Source organism: Petromyzon marinus, unplaced genomic scaffold (assembly GCF_048934315.1).
Source record: "Petromyzon marinus isolate PM22_M1 ecotype Great Lakes invasive population unplaced genomic scaffold, UKy_Petmar_22M1.pri1.0 PM_G_Scaffold_293, whole genome shotgun sequence".
Classification (NCBI taxonomy): Eukaryota; Metazoa; Chordata; class Hyperoartia; order Petromyzontiformes; family Petromyzontidae; genus Petromyzon; species Petromyzon marinus.
Window position 1 is genome coordinate 7,501 of NW_027422865.1, and position 7,500 is coordinate 15,000.

Here is a 7,500-nt window from a genome sequence, read left to right on the forward strand (position 1 = left end):
CCACAATTTTGACTGCGGAGTCTAACAGGGTGATGGCGGTGAGTGGGGCTGTATTCTTCCTGAAGTCCACAACCATCTCAACTGTCCTTAGAGCATTTAGCTCTAAGTTGTTCTGGCTACACCAGGTCACCAGGTTGTCAGCTTCCCACCTATAGTCAGACTCATCCCCACCAGAGATCAGCCCAATGAGGGTGGTGTCGTCCGACAAACTTCAAGAGTTTGACGGACAGATGATTGGAGGCGCAGCTGTTGGTATACAGGGAGAAGAGCAGTGGGCAAAGGACGCAGCCCTGAGGAGTTCCCGTGCTGATGGACCTGGAGTCAGAGACTTCTGTTCCCGGCTTAACGCACTGCTTCCTGTCAGAGAGGAAGTCTGTGATCCACCTGCAGGTGGAGTAGGGCACGTTCAGCTGGAAGAGCTTGTCCTGAAGCAGGGCAGGGATGATGGTGTTGAAGGCAGAGCTGAAGTCCACAAACAGGATCCTGGCGTAGGATGCTGGGGCGTCCACATGCTGTAGGGTGAAGTGGAGGGCCATGTTAACTGCGTCGTCCACAGACCTGTTGGCTCTGTAGGCAAACTGAAGGGGGTCCAGGAGAGGGTCTGTGATGGCTTTGAGGTGTGCCAGGAGCAGGCGCTCAAAAGACTTCATTACCACAGATGTAAGGGCGACCGGTCTGTAATCATTTAGTCCTGTTGGCCTTAGCTTTTTGGGCACAGCGATGATGGTGGAGGACTTGAGACAGGCTGGTACATGGCATGTCTCCAGGGAGGTGTTAAAGATGTTGGTGAACACCGGAGACAGCTGGCCAGCGCAGTGCCTGAGGGTGGCTGGAGAGACAGAGTCCGGCCCGGCTGCTTTGCGTGGATTCTGCCTCTTGAAAAGCCCATTAACTTCTCCCTCCTGAAAGGAGAGAGTCGTTTCTGTAGTATGGGTGGGGGATGGGGCCTCTTGGGTGGGAAGGGGTGGTTCAGGACAGTCCAATTGTCTTTCAAATCTACGGTAGAACTCGTTCAGGTCGTTGGCTAGGCGGGAGTCGTTAGTGGTGTGGGGCGCTCTGGGTTTGTAGTTGGTGATGTGCCTGAGCCCTTTGGCAGACAGAAGCAGCGTCGTTAGTAGAGAACTGGTGTTTTAGTGTCTCTGAGTACAGTCGTTTAGCCTCTCTCACCGCTTTGCTAAACCTGTTCTTCGACTCCTTGAATCTGTCTCTATCCCCACTCCTAAACGCTTCCTCCTTCTCCAACCTCAACCTTTTGAGCTTTGCTGAGAACCAGGGCTTGTTGTTGTTAAAGTTCACCCTGGTACGTGTTGGGATACAGCAGTCCTCACAGAAGCTGATGTACACAGCCTCTGTGAGTTCATCCAGACTATTGGTAGCAGTCGTGAACATATCCCAGTCAGTACAGTCTAAGCACGCCCGCAAATCTTCCACAGCCTCACTGGTCCACTGTTTAGATGTCCTCACAGCAGGTTTACAGAGTTTTAGTTGCTGCCTGTATGCACGAATCAGGTGGACCAAGGGAGTTCTGTGCGAGCCGAACAGCCCCGTGACCCACAAGAGAAACATCCCCGCCAAATTCGAGCGTTTGACGGGGTCTATCCGTGAAAAAATATTCACGTTTTTGAGTGCACATGCATTTCTGCTGCAAATGCCTCTGGAAGTTTCATGCCGTTCGTATGCCAATTGTGGCAACACGAAAATGACCCGTTTTCCCATTCCGAGGGATTTCTGTGCGACCCTAACAGCCCCGTGAGCCACAAGAGACACATCCCCGCCAATTTCTAGCGTTTCACGGGGTCTATCCGTGAAAAATATAGACGTTTTTGAGTGCACATGCATTTCTGCTGCAGATGCCTCTGGAAGTTTCATGCCGTTCGTACGCAATGTGGCAACACGAAAATGACCCCTTTTCCCATTCCGAGGGATTTCTGTGCGACCCTAACTAACAGCGCCCGTGAGCCACAAGAGAGACATCCCCGCCAATTTATAGCGTTTCACGGGGTCTATCCGTGAAAAATATAGACGTTTTTGAGTGCACATGCATTCCTGCTGCAAATGCCTCTGGAAGTTTCATGCCGTTCCTATGCAATGTGGCCACACAAAAATGACCCGTTTTCCCATTCCGAGGCATTTCTGTGCGACCCTAACAGCCCCGTGAGCCACAAGAGAGACATCCCCGCCAACTTCTAGCGTTTGACGGGGTCTATGCGTGAAAAATATTAAAATTTTTGAGTGCACGTGCCTTTCTGCTGCAAATGCCTCTGGAAGTTTCATGGCGTTCCTATGCAATGTGGCAACACGAAAATGACCCCTTTTCCCATTCCGAGGGAGTTCTGTGCCACCCTAACAGCCCCGTGAGCCACAAGAGACACATCCCCGCCAATTTCTAGCGTTTCACGGGGTCTATCCGTGAAACATATAGAAGTTTTTGAGTGCACATGCATTCCTGCTGCAAATGCCTCTGGAAGTTTCATGCGGTTCGTACGCAATGTGGCAACACGAAAATGACCCGTTTTCCCATTCCCAGGGATTTCTGTGCGACCCGAACAGCCCCGTGAGCCACAAGAGACACATCCCCGCCAATTTCTAGCGTTTCACGGGGTCTATCCGTGAAAAATATCAATTTTTTTTTGACTGCACATGCATTTCTGCTGCAAATGCCTCTGGAAGTTGCATGCGGTTCGCATGCAATGTGGCGACACGAAAATGACCCGTTTTCCCATTCCGAGGGATTTCTGTGCCACCCTAACAGCCCCGTGAGCCACAAGAGAGACATCCCCGCCAATTTCTAGCGTATCACGGGGTCTATCCGTGAGAAATATTCACTTTTTTGAGTGCACATGCATTCCTGCTGCAAATGCCTCTGGAAGTTTCATGCGGTTCGTATGCAATGTGGCGACACGAAAATGACCCGTTTTCCCATTCCGAGGGATTTCTGTGCCACCCTAACAGCCCCGTGAGCCACAAGAGAGACATCCCCGCCCACTTCTAGCGTTTCACGGGGTCTCTCCGTGAAAAATATCACATTTTTTGAGTGCACATGCATTCCTGCTGCAAATGCCTCTGGAAGTTTCATGCGGTTCGCATGCAATGTGGCGACACGAAAATGACCCGTTTTTTCCCATTCCGAGGGATTTCTGTGCCACCCTAACAGCCCCGTGAGCCACAAGAGACACATCCCCGCCAATTTCTAGCGTTTCACGGGGTCTATCCGTGAAAAATATTCAATTTTTTGACTGCACATGCATTTCTGCTGCAAATGCCTCTGGAAGTTTCATGCGGTTCGCATGCAATGTGGCGACACGAAAATGACCCGTTTTCCCATTCCGAGGGATTTCTGTGCCACCCTAACAGCCCCGTGAGCCACAAGAGAGACATCGCCGCCAATTTCTAGCGTTTCACGGGGTCTATCCGTGAAAAATATTCACTTTTTTGACTGCACATGCATTCCTGCTGCAAATGCCTCTGGAAGTTTCATGCCGTTCGCATGCAATGTGGCAACACGAAAATGACCCGTTTTCCCATTCCGAGGGATTTCTGTGCCACCCTAACAGCCCCGTGAGCCACAAGAGACACATCCCCGCCAATTTCTAGCGTTTCACGGGGTCTATCCGTAAAAATGTAGCACGCACCAAAACGAGAAAAGATTTCCATCGCACCTGCACTATTGTATGGACAATGGTAACCTCATGTGAGGACGAAGTGGTGTGCCGGCGGCAGGTTGTTTCCCACGATTTCCGTGAATGAGCGAGCATCTCGAGCTGTGTTACTCCGCCCGAGGAGCCTCTTCTCCTCCAGAGTGCGTTGGGAAGGCTGTCCCTTGGGTTGTAGCTGCAGGGTTTGCTTGCGCTGTTTCGGTATTGTGCCCTAGGAAGGGCTGCCAACTGCGCGTGAGAGTTAGGGTTGGTTTCAATTGCTTTTGCCGGTCCACAGAGTAGCGAGCATTGAAAGGCCGCTCTAGAGGTGTGCAGGCATGTGTGGTCCCCGCCCCTGCTCCTCCCCACCCCGACGTTGGGTGTGCGTGGTGCTTTACCGCTGCCTCAAATTGGCTGGCCTTGTGTGAAGCCCTGTGTTTTGTGAGCCTTCAGCGCCGTCGTCAGGTGTCCCCCGGAGTATACAGGACAAATTAAGGCCCTCCTTGTGGGGGTGTTTGTGTTCTGTGAAGTCCGTGCCCAAAGGGTGTGTGTTTTACATGGTCTGCGTGGGGGTCCTGTCCGTCCGATTTTGGACGCGTGTGGGGACTCTCCTCTGCCTTGGGTGCATTCTTGCCTCAGGAGAGCGACTCCTGCCTGCCCTTGGGGAGGCTAGGGGCCCGCAAACGCTGCGTGTGAGCCGGGCGAGCCTTTGGGCTGGGCGCCTGGTCACCGTGGTGTGCTTTTGGCGAGTTGAAAGCCGCCAGCTACCTGGTTGATCCTGCCAGTAGCATATGCTTGTCTCAAAGATTAAGCCATGCATGTCTGCGTGCAAACGGATGTTACAGAAAGGGTTTTCTTCGCCGTGAAAGTTCACACCGACACGGAATTTACTTTGGCAGGATCGTGCATACATTCAACATATAGGAATCTAAAATCTTACATACGTTTTAAACAAGTCTTATACTCTAATAATAATGATAATATTAATAATGAGGCTTAAAAGTCTAACTAACACCAAGGGGCTGAAGTATATGAAATTGAATAAATATCGAATAGAAAATAGCTTTAAGATATAATTTAAAAATAAAAAATGCAAATAGGTTAACGTAGTTAATATCGGCAAGGTGTCATTATTATGTAGATAAAATGTTAAAATCAGTGTAACAGGGCAGCAGCAGATGGGAAGAAACTGTCTTCATGGCGTGAGGTTTTGGTCCTGATGGACCGAAGCCTTCTGCCGGAGGGGAGTAGCTGAAACAGAGAGTGTCCAGGGTGCGAGGAATCGGCCACAACCTTCCTCGCTCGCCTCATGCTCCTTGTCGTGTGCAGGTCCTCGAGGGTTGGTAGATTGCAGGCAATTACCTTCTCAGCAGTGTGCATGATACGCTGCAGTCTGCTCTTGTCCTTGGCAGTGGCAGCAGCGTACCAGACGGTTATGGAGGAGGTGAGGATGGATTCAATGATCGCTGTATAGAATTGCACCATCATTGTCTTTGGCAGGTTGCATTTCTTCAGCTGCCGTCGAAAGTACATCCTCTGTTGAGCTCTCTTGGCGAGGGAGCTGATGTTCAGTTCCCACTTGAGGTCCCGGCAGAGAATAGTGCCCAGGAAGCGGAAGGACTCCACAATTTTGACTGCGGAGTCTAACAGGGTGATGGCGGTGAGTGGGGCTGTATTCTTCCTGAAGTCCACAACCATCTCAACTGTCCTTAGAGCATTTAGCTCTAAGTTGTTCTGGCTACACCAGGTCACCAGGTTGTCAGCTTCCCACCTATAGTCAGACTCATCCCCACCAGAGATCAGCCCAATGAGGGTGGTGTCGTCCGACAAACTTCAAGAGTTTGACGGACAGATGATTGGAGGCGCAGCTGTTGGTATACAGGGAGAAGAGCAGTGGGCAAAGGACGCAGCCCTGAGGAGTTCCCGTGCTGATGGACCTGGAGTCAGAGACTTCTGTTCCCGGCTTAACGCACTGCTTCCTGTCAGAGAGGAAGTCTGTGATCCACCTGCAGGTGGAGTAGGGCACGTTCAGCTGGAAGAGCTTGTCCTGAAGCAGGGCAGGGATGATGGTGTTGAAGGCAGAGCTGAAGTCCACAAACAGGATCCTGGCGTAGGATGCTGGGGCGTCCACATGCTGTAGGGTGAAGTGGAGGGCCATGTTAACTGCGTCGTCCACAGACCTGTTGGCTCTGTAGGCAAACTGAAGGGGGTCCAGGAGAGGGTCTGTGATGGCTTTGAGGTGTGCCAGGAGCAGGCGCTCAAAAGACTTCATTACCACAGATGTAAGGGCGACCGGTCTGTAATCATTTAGTCCTGTTGGCCTTAGCTTTTTGGGCACAGCGATGATGGTGGAGGACTTGAGACAGGCTGGTACATGGCATGTCTCCAGGGAGGTGTTAAAGATGTTGGTGAACACCGGAGACAGCTGGCCAGCGCAGTGCCTGAGGGTGGCTGGAGAGACAGAGTCCGGCCCGGCTGCTTTGCGTGGATTCTGCCTCTTGAAAAGCCCATTAACTTCTCCCTCCTGAAAGGAGAGAGTCGTTTCTGTAGTATGGGTGGGGGATGGGGCCTCTTGGGTGGGAAGGGGTGGTTCAGGACAGTCCAATTGTCTTTCAAATCTACGGTAGAACTCGTTCAGGTCGTTGGCTAGGCGGGAGTCGTTAGTGGTGTGGGGCGCTCTGGGTTTGTAGTTGGTGATGTGCCTGAGCCCTTTGGCAGACAGAAGCAGCGTCGTTAGTAGAGAACTGGTGTTTTAGTGTCTCTGAGTACAGTCGTTTAGCCTCTCTCACCGCTTTGCTAAACCTGTTCTTCGACTCCTTGAATCTGTCTCTATCCCCACTCCTAAACGCTTCCTCCTTCTCCAACCTCAACCTTTTGAGCTTTGCTGAGAACCAGGGCTTGTTGTTGTTAAAGTTCACCCTGGTACGTGTTGGGATACAGCAGTCCTCACAGAAGCTGATGTACACAGCCTCTGTGAGTTCATCCAGACTATTGGTAGCAGTCGTGAACATATCCCAGTCAGTACAGTCTAAGCACGCCCGCAAATCTTCCACAGCCTCACTGGTCCACTGTTTAGATGTCCTCACAGCAGGTTTACAGAGTTTTAGTTGCTGCCTGTATGCACGAATCAGGTGGACCAAGGGAGTTCTGTGCGAGCCGAACAGCCCCGTGACCCACAAGAGAAACATCCCCGCCAAATTCGAGCGTTTGACGGGGTCTATCCGTGAAAAAATATTCACGTTTTTGAGTGCACATGCATTTCTGCTGCAAATGCCTCTGGAAGTTTCATGCCGTTCGTATGCCAATTGTGGCAACACGAAAATGACCCGTTTTCCCATTCCGAGGGATTTCTGTGCGACCCTAACAGCCCCGTGAGCCACAAGAGACACATCCCCGCCAATTTCTAGCGTTTCACGGGGTCTATCCGTGAAAAATATAGACGTTTTTGAGTGCACATGCATTTCTGCTGCAGATGCCTCTGGAAGTTTCATGCCGTTCGTACGCAATGTGGCAACACGAAAATGACCCCTTTTCCCATTCCGAGGGATTTCTGTGCGACCCTAACTAACAGCGCCCGTGAGCCACAAGAGAGACATCCCCGCCAATTTATAGCGTTTCACGGGGTCTATCCGTGAAAAATATAGACGTTTTTGAGTGCACATGCATTCCTGCTGCAAATGCCTCTGGAAGTTTCATGCCGTTCCTATGCAATGTGGCCACACAAAAATGACCCGTTTTCCCATTCCGAGGCATTTCTGTGCGACCCTAACAGCCCCGTGAGCCACAAGAGAGACATCCCCGCCAACTTCTAGCGTTTGACGGGGTCTATGCGTGAAAAATATTAAAATTTTTGAGTGCACGTGCC